General features: G+C 48.6%; 1 protein-coding gene across 4 annotated transcripts in view; it reads left to right on the top strand.

Annotated features, from left to right (window-relative positions):
* LOC126529733 (TBC1 domain family member 25-like) overlaps nt 1-20,935 on the top strand; it is a 170,594-nt gene that overhangs the window by 92,905 nt on the left and 56,754 nt on the right. Inside the window, exon 1 of one of the 4 annotated variants that reach the window (XM_050177237.2) lies at nt 11,443-11,532. The exons of the other annotated variants lie outside the window; for them this stretch is intronic. The gene's annotated coding sequence lies outside the window, so the exon portion shown is untranslated. Of the gene's footprint in view, nt 1-11,442; nt 11,533-20,935 lie in introns of those variants that run through there. 4 annotated transcript variants of the gene reach the window in all.

The raw sequence follows: 20,935 nt of genomic DNA, 5'->3' as shown, positions 1-20,935 counted from the left end.
CGCAAGTGACCACGGCATCGGCGCTGTTCTTGCCCAACAGCAGAATGGTACCGAGTGCATGATAGCTTACGCCAGCTGCCTGCTGTCACCTGCTGAGAGAAATTACTCCATCACCGAGCGGGAGTGCTTGGCTTTAGTTTGGGCTGTCGCCAAGTTACATATGTGTACGGCCGCAGGTTTTTGGTTGTTACAGACCACCATGCCTTCTGCTGGCTGTCTTCCCTCCGGTACCCCACAGGACGGCTTGGTTGCTGGGCGTTGCGGCTCCAGAAATTTTCATTTGTTGTCAACTATAAGTCTGGATGCCTGCACAAGAACACTGACTGCCTCTCGTGTCACCCCGTGGATCCTCCAGATCCTGTTGCGCATGATCCGGTGACCTCCGTGATGGCTTTGACTGACATGACCGACATGTGTGCTGAACAACGCAACACATTCTTAGAGACCATCGTCGCCGGAGTGCAATCTGGCAGTACCCACGGCACATGCCGCATGTTCGTGCTGCATAACGGCATCCTCTACTGCCGCAATATCAACCCTGACGGCCCTGAGTTGCTCCTTGTCCTTCGTAGTCATCTGCGATCCGTTGTTCTCGAACAACTTCACGATGCACCGACTGCGGGACACCTTAGAGTTTTGCATACATGTGACGGCGTACGACACCAGTGCGTTGTTATGTGGCAACTTGCAAATTGTGTCAGCGCCGAAAGAAACTGCCCTTGCCACCTGTCGGCCGACTACATCCAATTGAAGTTCCCACTGAACCATTCTATTGCGTTGGCCTTGACCTGCTTGACCCTTTTTCGACGATGACTAGAGGGAATAAGTGGATCACTGTCGCTACTGATTACGTGACACGCTATGCGATAACAAAGGTGTTGCAGACTAGTTGTGCAACTCACATCGCCGATTTTCTCCTTCACAACGTCATTCTCCAGCACGGTGCACCTCGACAGTTACTTATAGACCGTGGCCGCTCGTTGTTGTCTCGAGTTGTGGACGACCTCCTCCGCTCTTGTGCCACTGAGCACAAGCTGTCCACCGCCTACCACCCACAAACAAGCGGTCTTACAGAACGTCTGTACCGAACACTCACAGAGATGCTGTCGATGTACGTTTCCAACGATCACCGTGACTGGGACACCATGCTGGCCTACGTGACATTCGCGTATAACTCGTCCCGACATGACACCGCGGATATTCACCCTTCTATCTTTTGTATGGTCACGACCCCACTTTGCCCTTTGACACTATCCTACCTTCTGTGCCCCACGTTGCCACTGAGTACACTCGTGAAGTCATCAATCGCGCTCACATGGCGTGTCAAGTCGCCCGATCTTGCTTATTAGCCTCGCAGCATCTGCGCAAAGCGTTACGACCGGTGGCATCGCGATGTTCAGTTCGCCCCAGGTGCGTGGGTGCTGCTTTGGTCACCATATCTTCGGGTCGGCCTCTCCCAGAAGCTCCTTGCTCGCTACACTGGGCCTTATGAAGTCTTACGTCAAGTTAACAATGTCGATTACGAGATCGCGGCGTTACAGTTTCATCTATCCTCAAGTCCGCCACCTGTTGATATCGTGCACGTCTCGCAGCTGAAGCCATACTTTGCTCGCAGTTCTTTGCTTACCATGCGCCGAGACGGTGCTTCACCACCCAGGGGTCCTGTTATGGAAGGATGACAGAAGAGAGAGAGGAAGAAGATTGCGAGACGCTGGCTGCTGCGTGTTGTTGCTGGTCAGCCATCTTGACCACATTGACTTTGCTTGTATATATACTGTAAATTTGTTTATTTATTTATTTATTGTCATACTCTCAAGGCCCGGGGGCATTACAGAGAGGAGTGGTGATTATTACAAACAAATTCGTTAACAATATTCTTGAAGTTCGTGGCGTCAGAAATGGCAGTGATGGAGGCAGGGAGGCGGTTCCAGTCATTAGTCATTCTTGGTAGAAAGGAATCAAAATAAACGTTGGTGCGACAAGTGGGAACTTCAACCTTAAGATGATGATCCGTGCGTGACGATATGTATGATGGCGGGGAGATTAGTTCATCCTTAAGTGCTTCGTTAGAGTAATAAATCTTGTGAAAAAGGCATAGGCGAAAGTATTTACGACGTAACTCTAGGTTAGGCAAGTCAAGGTTTAGTTTCATTGACGAGACACTTGCATGACGAGAATAATTCGAAAGAATAAAACGAGCAGCTCGGTTTTGAATGGATTCGATGGTGTTTTTTAGCTTTAGAGTAGAAGGGTCGAAAATGGAGCATGCATATTCAAGTTTAGGCCTCAGTAAGGATTTGTACAGAAATAATTTGACAGCTGCAGTTGCCGATGAAAAATTAAGCCATAAAAACCCAAGAATGCGATTAGCGTTACGGTAAATGTAATTTATATGAATGTTCCATGTAAGATTGTGTGTAATGTAGATACCAAGATATTTGTTTGATGATACATTTTCTACAGGTATGTTGGTAATATTGTACGTAGGAAGGGTGGTATTTCTTACAACACTGGACACACGCATCGCCTTACATTTATTAGAATTGAGCAATTATTAGAATTCAGTGTATACTCCCAACATCCCCGTAACAATATGTTGCATTCGGAAGAATGGTAAATTTTAGTAATATCTTGATAAGGGCTACTTGCTTCATATTTAGAACTGAGTTTGAACAGCGCGGATAAAACAAGGACAAGAGGAAACAGATACCACAGAGAAGCACTGACTGCCAACTGGAAGTTTATTTGAAATTCTCCAGCCATTTTATACTTTTTTTCAGCATAGGCATGCGTACATGAGTCGCGAATACATCTGGAAGATCAGCTACATCATAATTTTTCATGCAAAAAGCTATTTATTTTCTCAACAAGCCAAGAGAGGGAGCGCTCACACATCTATCTCCTTCCTTTCTAACGTAATAAACATCTATTATTTCCCTTTCCCTCTTGCAATTTCCTTTCCCTATGAATTTTGTTTTTTTTTCAAATATGGGAGTGCAGCGACACTTGTTATAATGTCCTGCTAATTTAAGGTAAATTTTAGAGAGTTGAAGAAGCAAAATGTTTTTAAGATGTGTAATTTTCGTGACAAATTCCTTAAATCTTGAAAGTTTCAGAATAGTGGAAGCACGAAGTTTATGAATAGGTAACATTGCAACAAAAACAGACACCTTATTTTTGTAAACTCTATCTGTTAAACATCTAAAGCTGACAAACGTGATATGGGTTTAGAACTTACCTGAATGTACTGAACTTAACCTTACAGTGCAAACACCTAAAATGGAGCACAAAAGGAAGATACGACGCACACTTACAGCGCAAACACCTAAGACAAACCACAAGAAGAAGGTACGACACACAGTATGTCGTATCTTCCTTTTGTGTTCCATCTTAGGTGGTTCCGCTGTAAGTTTAAGTTCATAATTATGTACCAACTAGGCCCAAATGAAGTTTCACTGACTTACCTGAATATGTTAGTGTTTACAATGGTCTTGCAAATGTGCTTCTCGCAAATTAGTGATACATTTCAGAGTGGTGCTACTTAATCAACTTTTTCTGCTTTAGATGTATTATTAGGGGAAGTTTACAGACTGGTGATGTCCTTTGTTATTGCAGAGTTATGGAGTTGTAAACATATCTGAATTTTTGAAATTTGAAAATTTCAAGAATTTTAATGAAAGATCGGTTGCTTAAATAATAAATTTGTTTCTTTCAGTCTCTAGATTTTAACTTCATTTAAATTCAAGGAACCTCATCAAAACCAGTGCAGTGGTTGTCGAGGAAAACTATCTCTGCATCACCGCGTATAGGAGCAGCCAAGCTTAAACAGGCTGGGAGGCGACTGGAGTTCTTGTGCTGAGCAGTGTTCCCTGAGCAATATCTTGGAATTGGGCCAGTTGGTCGCACATGTCGAGAGCACTTGACGGGAGACACAACACATACTACAACAACACTTGGGTTGTTGTATGTGTTCGTGTCACGATCCACCCGGGTTCGTGAATAAGGGAGGGCTCGGGCACCCTCCGATAGGCAGGCGCTTCGCAGTGTGGTGGTGCTGAACAATGACTGACTGCCGAGCAGCCGTGCTCGGCGGTGTTTATTGCGGTGCGGTGACCAATGTTGCCTGCTGAGCTTAGCAAGCCACCGAGCCTGGCGGCGAACGAACATTATGCCTGAGGGGGCGTCACATGCTTGCTACACCCCCTTACCCCCAGTTTGTTTGTTAAATAAAAAACAAACGTCCATGTTCAAAATATGAGGCTCTGCCTCCACCCTAGCTGGGTCAACAGTGCCTGCTATCCAGGCGACTAACGGTCTGGTGGCCTCCGCCGTCGAGTACTCCGCCTAGGCACCGGTTTTGATGGGTTGGGTGTGGCAACGCCGGGTGCTGCCTGAGCCAGCCTGGCTCCATCCGGAGGGTCCGTAGTGGTCGGCCTCATGAGTGGTGCTGGGCTTGACACAGGTCCAACGGGTGCCGCACCACTGGCTACGGTTGCCGCCTCCGAGGTGGGTGGTGCTCCGCTGGAAGCAACTGGTGCTGCCGCTAGTCCTCCTGCGGGCTGGAACTCAGAAGTGGCAGTCGAGGGTGCTGGCCAGGTCCCGAGGCGAGGCCTGACATGGTCGGCGTGTCTGTGCCACATGGCCCCGTCTGGCATGCGGACGAAGAGCGATGAGGCGCTGGCAGGAGACACCACCTGTCCGGCAGACCAGGGTGGGCCAGGACGGAAGTTCCTGGCAAAAACTGGAGCTCCCGAGTCTGGCAAAGGCCCGGGACGGCACCCTTGGTCAGCAGCCAGCTTCTGCTTCAGCTATTCAAAAGCACTGTGGCTCGGAGGTCCGGATGCAAGACGTCCAAGGGTGTCTTGATCATCCGACCCAGCAGGAGCTCACAGGGGGCACGGCCAGTGACATTGTGGGGCGTGGTCCGGTACTGAAATAGTATGCGGGCAATCTGCGTCCGGAAATCCCCAGTCTGGCTCTTCTTGAGCTTGTCTTTGATGGTTTGCACCACCCGCTCGCTTGCACCATTTAAAGCAGGGTGGTACGGCGGAACCATCATCCGGCGGATTCCGTTTTTCGTCAGCCAGGCCAGGTACTCTGCGCTGGCGAAAGCAGGACCATTGACGATGACATCCGGCAACCCCTGGGCGGCGAAGACCTGTCGTAGCGCTGCAATGGTCGCGCCTGCTGATGAAGTGGTGACAGGTAGAACCTCCATCCACTTCGAAAAAGCGTCCACCACCACCAGGAAGTAATGGCCCTTGAAGGGTCCCCCAAACTCCACATGTAGGCGGGACCAGGGTTTCTGTGGGAACGGCCAGGGGGTGATTTCCACACAACACGAGGCTTGCTGATGCTCCTGGTAGATTTGACAGCTCTGCACCAAGTGAATGATGTCCTGGTCCAGGCCAGGCCACCAAACGTGGGACTGGGCCACCATCTTGGTCTTTTCTACCCCAGGATGACCCGCATGTAGCAACTGCAGAACCCTGGACCAGAGACTTTGTGGGATCATCACCCTAGAACCCCACAGTAGGCAACCCTGCTGCAAGGTCAGCTCAGCGGCCTTGTGGCTATAGGCCTGTTTCACCAATTCTTCTCCACGGGACACCGCCTTGACCACCTGAGACAGGACTGGGTCCCGGCTGGTTGCTTGAGATACCGCTGATCTGGAGAGCACCTCCGGGTACGCGTGTTTCAGCATGAACACTTCAGCAGGTTCTGGAACAGCATCGGGCACCTCTGGCAGGGGCAGGCAGCTCAGGGCATCAGCAGGTCCCGGATCCTTTCCTGGACGGTAAACCAGCTGGTAACTGTAAGCTGCCAGCGTCAAGGCCCAGCATACCACTCGAAGTGATGCCTGCACAGGAACTGCCTTGTCAGGCCCCAGCAGCCCCAACAGCGGCTTGTGGTCCGTGACCGCCTCGAACTTCCGGCCCCACAGGTACTGGTGGAAGTGTTCGACACCGAACATGAGGGCCAAACCTTCCTTGTCCAGCTGGCTGTAACGTTTCTCTGCAGCAGAAGCCGTCAAGAAGCAAACGACACAAGACATACCTGGCCATCTTTGTCCCGGTGTGCCAGGACGGCTCCCACACCGTATGGCGACACATCTACAGTAAGGACAACAGGCTTGGCAGGATCGAAGTGCACCAGAACTGGAGCCTTGGTGATTAGCTCCTTGATGCGCTGGAAGGCCCGGTCCTGCTCCTTCTTCCAGACCCATTGTTGACCATCTCGAAGCAAAAGATGGAGCGGCTGTAGATGCTGCGACAGGTTTGGCAGAAAACTCCTGTAGAAGTTGATAAGGCCCAGGTAGCTCTGAAGCTCCTTCTTGTTCTGGGGCTTGGGTGCCTTGAGCACAGCATCAACTTTGCGGGGAGCCGGGGCTAGGCCTGCCTGGGAAATGACATGTCCCAAGTACTCAATGCTGGGGCCTAGGAAAACGCACTTTTCCAGCTTGAGCTTGAGGCCGGCTTCCTGTAGTCGTGCCAAGACGTTGTGCAGGTTCTGCAGGTGGTCCCCGTCGTCGCTGCCAGTAACCAGGATGTCGTCCAAGTGCACCGCGACGTGCCTCATGCCCCTCAAGAGGTTGTCCATATCCCACTGGAATATGGCTGGGGCCGAGGCCACGCCGAACGGTAAGCGCGTGAACTGAAAGAGCCCCGAAGTTGTCAATATTGTGACATACTTCCGGGAGGCATCCTGAATCACCAGCTGTTGGTAAGCATCTCTGAGGTCGAGCTTGGTAAACTTCTGTCCACCGGACAATGCTGACCAGAGATCTTCAATACGGGGCAGCGGGTATTTCTCGACGGTAGCGACGGGGTTGATGGTAACCTTGAAATCCCCGCAGATCCTGACACTGCCGTCTCGCTTGAGGACTTGTACGATGGGGGCGGCCCATTCAGATGTCTTGACAGGTACCAGGATGCCCTCTCGCTTTAACTGCTGCAGCTCCTGGGTGACTCTGTCCTTCAGGGAGAACGGCAGTTGGCGAGGCTTGAAAAAATAACACGTGGCCAGGCTCCCTCAGGTACATAGATGCCAGCTGTCGTGCCAGCAAATGTGCCCACCCCTGGCTGGAAGAGGGACTTGAACTCTGTCAGGAGGCTGGGGACGTCTTGCACCACATGCAGGCTGGCTTCCTGGTACTCTGGCAGACGAACGCCCAGTGCATGAATCTAGTTTCGGCCCAGCAGCGTCGGCGACGACCCCTTCGGGGAAGGGTTGCCTCCCTGTTGCCAAAGCGAATGGTGACCTGTGCCTAACGCTGGACCTGGGATAGTTGCCCGGAGTAGCTGCGCAGCATCACGTCCGAAGCCTCGACGTACACGCTGGGGAAAGTACGCTTGAAAAGTTTCCCGGCCATTACAGACATGCTGGCCCCTGTGTCCAGCTCCATGGAAATGGGGTGCCCGCAGATTTCGAGGGTCAGCATGTACGGCGGCAGAGACGACCGTACAAAGCCTGTGTGCCACATGTCGAAAATTGGCGGGTTCTGAGCTACGACGTGAAGCCTGGCCACGGGCTTGTGTGGTACGTGGGTTTGAATCAGGCTGCTGCTGCTGTTTGCTGTTCGTCCTCCCCTTTCGGCATACACGTGCAAGGTACCCAGTTTTCCCGCACGTGAAGCATTGTGCTTGAGAGAACTGGCACTGTGAGGTAGGAGTGGGCACCACCACAGCGACTGCAAGTACTACCACTTGTCGCCAGTGTCACGATCCACCCGGGTTCGTGAACAAGGGAGGGCTCGGGCACCCTCTGATAGACGGAGGCTCCGCAGTGTGGTGGTGCTGAACAATGACTGACCGCCGAGCAGCCGTGCTCGTCGGTGTTTATTGCGGTGCGGCGACCAATGTTGCCTGCTGAGCTTAGCAGGCCACCGAGCCTGGCGGCGAACGAACATTATGCATTAGGGGGCGTCACATGCTTGCTACAGTTCAGTCCCCATTCTCTAGCGCTGTCAAGTGTTTTCGACATTCTAAGCCAGTTTTTGTGGAGTATCTGAGAATTTTCATGGGCTGATCCTAAAGATTGTGTAGTCCATGAATATGTGCCACCGGGTAGAGGCTGCTTATTGGCGAACCTCTTTGACTTGGCTATGTGCCACTAGGTGTGTGCCACTCTTCAGTGAACCTCTTTGGTGCCATCTTGGGTCAGTGGATGTCACAACAGCAAATAACACCTACTTAATATAATTGGGCTAGTTGGTTGATACTCAGTGAAGGCGCTGTAGTTTTAAGAAGACAAACACGAGGCCGGACATCACTGATGCTTGTGATGCCCGTTCCCTTGTGTTATTTGTGTTGATCTTCTTTACGCTAAAATGCCTTCACCAAGCAGCAGCGAAACAGTGACACAATTGCACAAATGTCAACGAGTTGAACCTACTTGCTTGGTGTTTACGTTGTACCGTATTTACACGATTGTAAGTCGGCCCCCCCCCCATATCGCCTGACAGAAAGAAAGAAAGAGCATACCCGAGGGCACGATTCGATAACAAAAATTTATTAGTAGATGGCATGGCCACTGGACTACTCGTCTTCACTTGTGCCAGCATCCTCACTAGTGCTGCCATTGTCATTGCTGCTACAATCCCACAGCGCGTCGTTGTCCAGCGAAATTACACATTTGGCGAACGACCGCACTACGACATCTTGAGGAACAGCAGCCCACGCTGAATGCACCCAACCACATGCAGCCATCAGGAAGGCTCTTTTGACAGGTCCGGTTGGCATAAGTTCGCGGTCTTTTGCTGCCAGCCACTCGTTGTACTCATGGTGGAGCAGGTCCTTAAAAGGTGGAGATCCGGGCTTGTTTCATGACCGTGTTGCACTTCAATGGCAGGGACTGATCACGCATTTCAGCGACATACCCCGCAAGCTTGGTCTACAGCTCCGGAAAGTGTCCTGACTTCGGCTCGTGGGAAACTCTTCGCTTGCTGTCACAGGTGAAAATTTTGCTTCACTGCAGTCGCCACTCTCGCACCACCCATTCAGGAGCATCAAACTTATGGCCTGCTCCGCTGTGATTCGTTTCTTCGGCGTAAAGGATGGCAGCCCTCTTGAACGCTGCTGTGAATGAGGGCCGAATGTTTAGCGGGCCTGGAGCGCGCATGACAACTGAGGAAGCATGGAAGTAGCACGTAGCTGGCAGTCGAGTCGAACGCGTCTCTATGCTAAAACAATGGCTAAGAGCTACAGGGAAATAGAAACACGTGAGTGGTGTCTGCTCTTCCTTGAACTATTTATCTCCCTGCAAGCTCCGCCGCTCTGGGGGTGCCCTCGCGAATGGAACAGCAGCACTTCCATAGACTATTGACACCCCCCATGAGTGTTGTGGGTGCTGTCAAACTCTAAAAAATGTTGAAAAACCCTTCTGAAAAGCGAACAAACGTGCAGGATAACACGAGAAAGAGATTCAACAAGAGCGGACACTCCTATAGAGCCTAGCGGCCGAATCGACTGTAGCGCACCAAGCAGATGGTATTAACACCTTCTGGTTTCGGTTTTTGGCGCTCACGTTTTGAACGCCAGCTGGTACACACCATGCCGGCTCCACTGATCGGCGCAGCATTTATTTATTTTTTTTCCACTTCTACTGCTGAATTACCCGCGGCCTTGAGCGGAATCATCTTATTATTTAGTAAAAATGATTGCGAACGATTTTTACACGCCTCCACCAAATCTGTGTCAAGTGCAATTTCATTTTTTTTAAAAATGCAAGACATCTTTTGAAATGATGCAATGTTTATTTTGCTCTAAAAAATGCTCGTTCCGGTCTTCTTGTGCATTCATACAAAGTTGTGGCACCAGGTAAGCAGCAGTCGCCGTATGAAGCTCAACCAGATGCCATAAGCTGAAAAAAAAAGTAAATTACAAGCATGTATCATTCTGGTATATTGACCTAACAGAAATATTGTGTGTAGAGGCAAAACGTGAGTAAGTGGGGAATGAGCAGCATTACAGATAAATTCACTTTTACATACATTTCGTAGCAAATAGACTCCTCCCAAACAGTGCCATAAAATCTGAAGAAAACATCCGATTTTCAAGCATCCCTCCCTTGCCGGGCATTATTTCCTGCACTTTAAGAGCACAAATACAAGGGTGACTGTGCGTTTCCAAGACAACTTGGTCTCAGTCGACACGATGGTACGCCAAGTACACAGAGGTGGCTATGACACAGGCTCTTAGCCAGACCATGTTACACACTCGCAGAATGCCTTCTAGTCGCACTCAAGACAAATTAGTAGGTGCAAAACCTGTTTTCATTTGCTCAGAAGACAGAAATGTCAAGTTCTTGAGTTCCTCGGCGTTATCTTTTACGCATCCTGCCGGTGCAAGCAACACACTCCCCCTGTTATCACTCTTGGCAATCGTTCGTCGCGTTTTTGACAAGCGTGAGTACCGAAATCAGCTTCACAACCCCAGCCACGGCGAGCATGCCTCAATAGTATCCCAAAAAGTTACGAAATGGATTACAATAATTTTTGGGGTCAGAGAATGCGTCGCGAACGTCTCCCAGTAAGATTCAGCACACACGAAACTAAGTGCAGCATACAGCCGAGCTGCTTTTCGCTAACTGCGCCACTACACCGAGCGCGGCCACTGTGCTTGAAGACTACCCCAAAAAGTAACGAAATTAGTTACAATAATGTCTGAGGTCAGAGAAAGCGCCAAAACTTGTCCCGGTAAGATTCAGTACGCGCGAAACTGCGTCACACGGTGGACATGCTTTTTGTCACAAAGCCAGATGCAGCGCCCGTGCCCAAAAACTACCGAAATAGGTTATAATAATGCTTGGGCTCATAGAAAGCATTGCAAACATTTCCCAGTACGAGTAATTAACTGAAATTAACTAGGCCTGGTTGGCGGAGCTGTTTTTCGATAACTGCATCACTATATAGGTTCAGTTTTGTGCGGTAAGCCTAAATGTGCTTGAAGTGTGTCGTAGACTTCAAACAGAATTCCTCACCTTGCTGTAGTCTAGTAGTGCAGCAGTGCTGTGTCGAAATGCAGACGGAACGCAAGAAAACACCGGGAGCCCGACAAACAGGCTACATCCAAAAGAGCAGGCGAGCTTCACATGCGAAGCCGGCCTCGCTCGCTTCGGTGGCATGTCTGGCGAATGACGCAGGCATATGGCGCGTCTGGCGTGCCGCTAGCTTGTTGCTAAGTGACGCAAGAAAAATAAGTCATGAAGTATAAATTCATTTATACACAAAACTTTTCAGCTTTAGCGGGAAAGAATAATAAAAAAAAACATCTAAAAGTTCATTTCACATTCTTTTTTTCCGATTCTCGCGTCAACTAACGGATGGGGTTGACACTAGGCATGATGTGTTTCCTGTTGCCAGTTTTCGCCGAGTGTCCCCTCTTGTTGAATTTCTTTCTCTATGGCGCAGTGGGTGTCTCCCACACAGGGATCTACAGGGAATACCTGGCGGCCGCTGTGCGAGCCTGCTGGATGGCCCATTGCTGGTCTTGTAGGAGCGGGCTTCGTAGGGTCTTCTCCCACTTGTCCAAGGTAGAGTTGGGTGGAGTGTTTCTACACTCCCAGAGCACGTGTGCGAATGTTGCCATGACCCCGCACGAGGGGCACGCATCGTCGAGGCAGACGTTCGGGTAGATGATGTGTAACGTGGCAAGGTTTGGATAGGTATGGGTTTGTAACAAGCGCCCTCGGCCTGTTTAGTTTGGGGTGCGAGTGTGGAAAGAGACGTCGACCCAAGTAAAAGTGTTTAGTGATTTCATTGTACGTTACTGGGGCGTCCCTGTTCACCTCCAACTCATCGAGACGTGGTTGCCTGGGGGTGACGGTGCAGTCAGTAAGCACACGCGCAGGCAGCGTCTTGGGCATTGAGGTTGGGTGGGGCACCCAGGATCCGACCCAGGTGGGCGGTGTGGAGCTTGAGGGTGCTCTGATCAGTGCCGTGGAGGATGCGTAACGCCTCGTTGGAGACGACTCCTCTCTCGAGTGCTTTGATGGCCGGTCTCGAGTCACTGAATATTATCTTTCACTTGTCGTCGAGCATTGCCAGGGCTATGGCCACTTGCTCCACCACCTAGGGGTTGCATGTGAGTACATGGCGGCGTTTAGGGTCCGCTGCGAGGAAGAGATCGCTACCGTGGCGAAGGCTCATTTGCATAGGTAGGCGTCATCGTCCATGAAAGCGATGTCGTCCGCTTTCTTGTCCATGTGTTTGAGGAATGCGGTTGCCCGGGCTAGGTTCCTGGACGTATTCCAGATGTACGTGTCACGGAATGGGTGCAATCATGATCAGGTCACAAAGCTCGCGGGGAACCGGTGTAAACTCCGGTGGATCCTGGGTGTTCGGTGGGAAGTAGCCAAGCTCGCGCAAGATGTAACGGCCCATCTTGGTTGTCGTTAGTCGTATCATCTGCACTCTCTCCTGAGCCTCAGTGAGCTCTTCGAGCGTATTGTGCACCCTGAGCTCGAGGAGTGGATATGTCGGCGTTGTGATCGAGAGCCTGAAGGCCCACTTCACTACTTTTTGGATGAGTGTATTTAGCTTGTCACGCTCCAATTGTTTCCACTTGTGCATTGCTGTGATGTAGGTAAAGTGACATAGGACGAACGCGTGAATGAGACGTGGGAGATTGTCTTCTTTGAGGCGGTGGTGACGGTTGGCGACTCTGCGTACGAGACGTATTGTGTTATCCGTCTCTATCGTCAGCTTGTGGACTGTTTGGATGTTTGATCTGCCTGCCTCGATTATCATTCCCAGTACTCGGTTAGAGTCGACCCTGTGGATGGGGCGACCGTCTGTGGTGCGGACAGTGATGTAGCGCTCGGCAAGGGGTTTCCACCCCTTAGGTGTTTTGCCGTGTCGTTTTGGACAGTACAGCAACAGGATTTGGCGGAGGAGCACTTGAGGCTTGTATGGTCGAGGTAGGACTCAGCGGTTTCGACTGCCTCCTGCAGAGCGGATTTGATAAAGCTGTCCGACCCCGCAGAGCACCAGATGGTGATGTCGTCCACGTATACCATATGGTTGAGGCCTTGTAACTTTGAGAAGTGTTCGGAGAGCCCACTCATCACCAGGTTGAACAGCATTGGCGAGAGGACAAAGCCCTGGGGGGTGCCACGCTGTCCGACCTCGACTTCTTTCGACGTAAGGTCTCCGGCACAGAGCACGGCCTTGTGACAGGTTAGGAAGGAGCAGACGAATTCTCAGAACCGGCACCTAGGTCCACGATCGCCTTGAGTATTGCAGAGTGCTCGATGTTAACGAAAGCCTTCTCCAGGTCAAGGCTGAGTATGTCACGGGTGCCCCAAGTGGTCCCGGCATCTATGATCTGGCGTTTCAGGAGAAGCATCGTTTCCTGCGTCGAGAGCCCAGGTCAGAAGCCTATCATGTGGTGTGGGAAACAGTCTTCGTCTTCGAGATACCGGCCGACCCTGTTGAGTACGACATGCTTGGCCACATTAACCACGCACGAAGTGCGTGGTTAAGGTGGCTGAGCATATCCTACTCAAACATCATGATGGCCTGGCCATCATAATGCTTGTGGGGTTCGGCTCAGACTCCCGCCTCCCGATGGCTGGAAGGGGGGCGCTTGTGGGGGTGGAGTGGGCATGGGGTGTTGTGGTGAGACAGGCTTACCCGCGGCAATGGCGGGGGCTACGACATTTTCGAGATAATGTTCGACTGTCCCGAACCGATTAACGTGGACCGTGAGGGTGGACTGTATGTGGGCCATATTCTCTCCGAGGAAGCGGAGGCTCTCCTTAATTGCAGACAGCGTACTTTTAATCTTGTCCAACTTGGGTTGCAGTTCTGGTCAGGCGCAAGCAACGCCGCGTTTCGTGGGTGTGCTCTCACCGTTGACGCTACCAGCGCTAACAGGCTGTGGCGGTGGTAACGGGGCTAGTGCTTTGGCGGCATTGTCGGCGGCACCTTGGCGTTCGAGATAGTGTTCCATGGTGGTGGAGCTGACTGGACATAAGGCAGATGTCGAGTCCCACGTTTCTCAGGATAGCGCGATTTTTGGCAGGCGTCATAGTCGATGATGTTGAGCTTCTAAGTGCTCGTGAGTTTTTCCTCCTGGCATGTTGTGTTTCTTGATGATTTGTGAGAGTTCTTGCGATAGGATGGAACTCCAAGCTGTACTCTATGGCACCTGCGAATCGTGGCTTCTAGTTTGTTTTGTTGCGATTTGACAAGACGCAAGTACGGATATGCATACATAATTCTGGAATAAATAGTTGCCTTTATTATTTTAGTTAGTTGGTGTTTCTTGAGGCCAGGTTTGTATTTGGTAATTTGGTTCATCATGTTGCGGTTTGAGTTGATGACTACGATGCACTTGTGACTTCTCCGTCGAGCTACGTAGGCTGCGCTTCTACGATATTGAGGCCTTCCTGTAGACTTGTTCTCCTGTATTGTCGTTAGCGCACCAGACAATGATATTGCAACAAAGCCTGATGACGGAGGCTGGCAAAATAGGCGCTGTCTTTTTAGTGACGGACAAGAAGGAAAGCATGCAGCCAATGCGCTTCATCATCTCTCAGGGCGCAGACCTTTGCGCGTGCGCTTTTTCCACGGTGTGGAATGCCCACATCATTTTGTCAATTGCCCCCCATGCGAAAAGGGATTGTTCGCATCAAAAACTTCTTTTAGAGTAGTTGCCGGTATGAAATGGAGCTCCTGAGGTGCAATCTGGGCATTCACGGTTGCATATAGTGTGGCTTCATGAGTACAACATGAACTTTAGTGTGTGGACAACAACGGAGCGCACTGGTTGCAAAACTATAGGGGATGACTTAGTAGGTCACTGAGGCAGCATGTAACCTTGTAGGGACCAAAATACTGGTGCAGCAATTTTCCGAGAGTCCACGATGGCGGATGGGCGTCCAGACCCACACGCAGTTGCCGGTATTGTAATGAGCGTCATGTCGACCATGGTTTGTATAGAAGGATGTCAGTACACTGCTGGCTCTGGATACGATGCTGAGCAGTTGGCATGCTTCTTCGGTTCTTTGTAACGACTTCCACGTGCTTGCTGGTCGGGCTGTTATCAGCCACAAGCAGCATGGCATCAAGTGTTGACGTGACACGGCGCCCGGGCATAAGTTACATAAGTTCAAACAGTGTAAACTGCATGGTCTCCGGTACAGCAGTGTTATAGACGAAGGTCACATGGTAAAGCCTCTTCCCACGTCTTATGCTCTACGTCGACATATGTCTACGTTTTTATTCTTCTGTGAATTTCCTTCTCATGGTCAGGGTTCCCTGTGACTAGTAGACCTTGGTAAACGTACTCCTTCACAGATTCTAGAGGCTGACTGGCGATCCTGAACTCTTTTTTCCTTGCCCAGCTATTGATCATTATCCTCATCTTCTGCATATTAATTTTCAACCTCACTCTTATACTCTCTCTGTCAAGGTCCTCAATCATTTGTTGTAACTCGTCCCCAGTGTTGGTGAACAGGACAATGTCATCCTCAAATCGAAGGTTGCTGGGATATTCACCATTGATCCTTACTACTAAGCCTTCCCAGTTTAATAGCTTGAATACTTCTTCCAAGCACGCTGTTAATAGCATAGGGGAGATTGTGTGTCCTTCTCTGACCCCTTTCTTTATAGGTATCTTCTTACTTTTCTTGTGGAGAATTAAGGTAGCTGTGAAATCTCTGCAGATACTTTCCAAGATATTTACATAAGCGTCCTGTACTCCTTGATTACGTAATGCCTCTATGACTGCTGGTATCTCTACTGAATCAAATGCCTTTTCGTAATCTATGAAAGCCGTATAGGGAGGCTGATTGTACTCTGTGGATTTCTGGATTACCTGATTGATGATACAGATGGGATCCAATGTACAGTATCCCTTCCTGAAACCTGCCTGTTACCTTGGTTGACTAAAGTCCAGTGTTGCCCTTATTTTATTGGATATTATCTTGGTGAATATTTGATATCATAGTGGAAGTAAGCTAAATGGGCCTACAATTTTTCAATTCTTTAACGTCTCCCTTTTTGAGGATTAGTATAATCTTTGCATTTTTCCAGTTATCTGGGATGCTTGAAGTCAATAGACAGTTCGTATAAAGGGCCGCTAGTTTTTCAAGCATTATGTCTGCTCTGTCTTTGATTAAATCGACTCGTAGTCTATTTTTCCTTGCCGCTTTTCCCCATTTCATGCCTTGCAAGGCCCTTCTGACCTCATCTCTAGTTATAGGAGGAGTTTCTGTATACTGTTCATTATTGTTTGAAATACATTACTCCTGAGTCCTCTGGGTAGTGTACAGGTCAGTATAGAATTCTTCTGCTGCTTTTATTATACCTTTGAGATTTCTCATGATATTATCCTGCTTATATTTCAATGCATACATCTTGGTTTGTCCTATGCCAAGTTTCCTTCTCACTGATTTCAGGCTGCATCTATTTTTTATGGCGTCTTCAGTCTTTCTCACGTTATAATTTCTAATATCACTTATTTTCGCTTTGTTGATCAGTTTTGACAGTTTCGCGAATTCTATCTTATCTCTTGAGTTGTACACTTTCATTTTTTGTCATTTCTTTATTAGGTCCTTTGTTACTTGGGAGAGCTCGCCTACTGGTTGTCTTGGTGCCTTGCCTCCCACTTCAATTGCTGTCTCTGAAGCCAGCCTCGTTGCAGTTTCATTCAATACCTCTATGTCATCGTCATCATCTCTCTGTTCGAAGGCTGCGTATTTGTTTGCAAGTACCAGCCTAAATTTGCCTGCTTTTACCCTTACTATATCTAAGTTGACCTGTTTCTTCTTGACCAATTTCACTCTTTCTCTCTTCAAATTGAGGTGAATCCTAGCCCTCACTAACCTATGATCGCTGCACTTTACCCTATCTATCATTTCTACGTCCTGCACGATGCCGGGATGGGCGGAAAGTATGAAATCAATTTCATTTCTTGTTTCACCATTAGGCCTTTCCCAGCTACACTTTCTGTTGCTGTTTCCTGAAAAAGGTGTTCATTATTCTCAGCTTATTCCTTTCTGCGAATTCTACCAGCATCTCTCCTCTAGCGTTTCTAAAATCGATGCTGTAGTTGCCGATTGCCTGTTCGCCCACCTGCGTTTTTCCCTCTTTTGCATTGAAGCCACCCATTACTACCGTGTACCGAGTTTGCATTTTTCTCATCGCTAATTCAACATTTTCATAAAACTGATCTACTTCCTCATCGTCCTCACAGGATGTTGGAGCGTAGGTTTGTACTACCTTTAATCTATACGTCGTATTGAGTTTGATTACGACTACTGCAATAAGACGTATAGATTAAAGGTAGTACAAACCTACGCTCCAACATCCTGTGAGGACGATGAGGAAGTAGATCAGTTTTATGAAGATGTTGAATTAGCGATGAGAAAAGTGCAAACTCGGTACATGGTAGTAATGGGTGACTTCAATGCAAAAGAGGGAAAATGTAATACATGTAATAAGCCCATTAAACCTACATGCCTACATGTACCCGACATGAGCCTACATGTAATAATCCATGTAAATAAGCCTACATGTAATAAGCCCATTAAACTCGTAGCGCATCCTCTTTCCAGAGGATGCCGCTGTGATAGATCTTTTATATAGCACATGCCTCTAGGCCCTTGTGTCTCAAAGGCTCTAACGAGGCCGTGGTGCTCTAGTGAATTTTAGAATCTTATACATTTTTATGTAATATTATTTCGTAATGCACCTTAATGCTCATTGTACACGTCTTTTCTCATTGCCATAATCTTATTACACATAGACTTTATGCACATTAGAGCGACGATTTTTAAGGCCCCTTTACAGCCACGTCTCATCAACTTCATAGAAGTCATAACTCCACTGCAAACTCATCAACACTGGCTTGGCGCTCTTTGGCCATACCTGGCCCTTGCGCCAATAAACACCATACATTCATTCATTACGACTACTGCCACCCTCTCGTTGATGCTGTAGAATTCATCAATGTTGCCCGCTATGTCCTTATGGATTAGGAATCCTACCCGTGTTGCTTTTTATCAGGGAGACCTCCATAGCAGAGGATATGGCCGTTATTTAGCATTGTGTAAGCCTCACCAGTTCTTCTGATCTCACTAAGGCCGATAATAGCCCAAACCATGTCTGATATTTCCTCAAAGAATGCAGCTAAGATAGCTTCACTCGAGAGGGTTAGCGTGTTGAACCTTGCAAGGGTTAGTTTCCATTGGCGGCCTGTCCAGACCCAGAGATTCTTAGCACCTTCTGCTGCATTACAGGTCTGACCACTGCCTTGGTCAGGTGCTCCGCAGCTGCTGGGGACTGAGGGCCATTGGTTACTCAAATGAGTCATTTGGGAGGTAGTGGCTGAATACTGCACCAGGGAGGCCAATTCCTGTTGTGGTGAGGGAGTGTCTTGTTGAAGCTTAGTGGGCCTTCCTAGTTTGGTTGTACCTGGATTAGTATAGCCCCCTTGCTGTCAGCGTTTTTGCCGGTTGTACCATTGATGAAATAGAACAAAACAGCATTATTTGTGCAGCCATATCCACGTTTTAGGCGAAGCCTCGCCGAGCATTAGCCAACACAAGCCTCGCAACACAACCAACACAACACAATCAACACAACCCACATGCAATTAACTTCTCTTAATTCAACTCTGACGGGACTGACAAAATTCATCGAATTATCTGGCAGGTCAAATGAAACAATGTGCAGAAAATACACTAGAGCATACCGCTGATTCATGTGGCAGTATTTCTCCGATTCTAACACGCCCCTGCATCAAGTGTGCGCCCACTTTGTGTGTCGGAAGCAGAAAACTGATGTAGTGATAAAAGTAAAGCTCTTAAACAAGCTAGAAATCTAATAAGCACTCAATTGGTTAGCAAGAAAAATGGGCAAGGTATAATAATTGTTGCACATTAGTGGCCAGTTTCTTAACGTCAGCTTCGCCGCAATTAAGCCATGCTAAGCAGTAAAGCATACTTGAACTGTGAAAGCAGTTTTGGCTCAATTTTTAGGGGGAAGAAAATGTTGGCACCTCAGAATGAGGTAAATTGTTTAATCAGGCATTTTGAGATAATGTTATTGCTTGGAAATCTTCTTAGCTAGGGTAGGCTGAAAATAGGCATCTTTGATGGGAGATGATGTGTGCTCGATGTGTTCACTGTTCCTAGCTCTTCTGAGATGCCAGTAAAAATGCTGCCAATAAAGCGGTCGGTATTGGGGTCACCATAGGTGTCAGGCATGTGATTGTTTGGTGAAGGGCAATTTTACGATAGAAAGAGTGAAAGTTTGTTACGGGAAAGGTGCACAGCACCATAAAGAAAATGTGCAGGCGGTGCTGGTTGTGGTGTGCCGTGCTGCACCCCTCGCTGCAAGGTTAAAGGGGCCACTGCACTGCGACAGCGCCTTATTTTTGGGGGCGCACTTAATTGAATGGAGTACTGGCATTGCCTACCAATTAGCTCGGGTTGGCTAAAAAAAATGAGCCATTCCACTCAGTGAAGGTGGATGACCAGCGAAGCTGTTTAGCACACGACACAGAGGTGACAGAATTTTGAACAAAGGTACGAACATATTTATTGTCCTGATTGGTGGTCATCGTGGTGATAGGTATGCACACACATTCTCTTGTCACCCCTGTTAATAAATGTGTCCGTCACGTAAGACAATGAATGACTCATGCTCTCTTAAGCAATGGTTCATAACACCGTAAATAAAAAGAAATTTAACGCAGCCTCCCCATTATGATGACAGGAGAGAAATTAAATTTTATTCTGGAATAATGAGCGGCAACGGAGCCAGCTGTGAAATAACATGATGATGAATGCACTTCTTAGGCATTTGAGCGTATGCACCGAGGAGCACAAACGAGCCAGCTGGGAAAGTCGACGATGCTTGAGTGATTGCTGATGATGATAGTTGATGATTATGACGATGAATGTGGTGATCGGCAAGTACTGTTTGCCCAACCTTGACAATACTTCCTTATCAAGAGCAGCACAACGCATCTGACACGAGAAATCGCAGAATCTGAACGGAGCTCTAGACTTGGGGAGGGACGTATCAGCATGGTCTCATTATGCAAAAAAGGTGAGGCGTGCAGACAGGACACAAGAGAAGAGAAGTGAAGTGGACAACACAAATGCCAACCATCAACTGAGGGGAGCACTGAGGCGAAAGAAAGAAAGAAGACACAAAACTCATCTGCGCAAGCTCTGGAGTGGCATCACCACGTGTCAGTCGGGTACATGTGCCGGCCTACGTGAGAGATAGTTGTCAAGGCACTTAATCTCTTCCTTGTGTAAAGTAATCGAAGGCTGACTCATGCACGCACTTCCATCATTATAGATATGCCATGCCTCTACCATAAGACGCATATCTTCATTCTTGTGCGTGTACAATATCGCGCATTCATCTAACTCTGGCGTGCAGTTACAATCTTGGCAATGTAGGGAAAGATTAGAAGGCGATCCACCGGTTAACGACCTTTTATGTTCCATTAGCCTCTGATTGATACACTGCCCCGTTTGCCCTACATAGAACTGGCCACAGCTAAAGGGAACTTTATAAACCACAGCCATAGGACAGTCAGTAAAACTGTTGTTCTTATTGTGCTTCACTGGACAAATATCTGTTCTTTTTTTGCCTTTTACCTGCTCCTTTTTCCTCCGCATGGCAGCACATATCTTACCTAGCTTATTGGGAGCAGTGAAAGCAACATTAACATCATATCTACTTGCAACTTTCTTAAGCATCTGCGATACTGAATGAATGTGCGGAATAGCCACTGCTCTTTTTTTGCTATTACTGCTTTCTGCAATCACGTCCGTCCCCCTCAAAACCGACTCTTTAGGTGTTCAGCCACAGTGGCCACTGCTACGCTAGGATAACCTGCTTCTGATAGGTGCCAGACCTGTGCATTAAAACTGGCGCTCATTTTGTGCATGCAGGATCTGGTGAGAA

Source organism: Dermacentor andersoni, chromosome 9, assembly GCF_023375885.2.
Source record: "Dermacentor andersoni chromosome 9, qqDerAnde1_hic_scaffold, whole genome shotgun sequence".
NCBI lineage: Eukaryota > Metazoa > Arthropoda > Arachnida > Ixodida > Ixodidae > Dermacentor > Dermacentor andersoni.
Note: the sequence above shows the minus strand (reverse complement) of the source record. Positions and strands in the feature narration are given on the sequence as shown.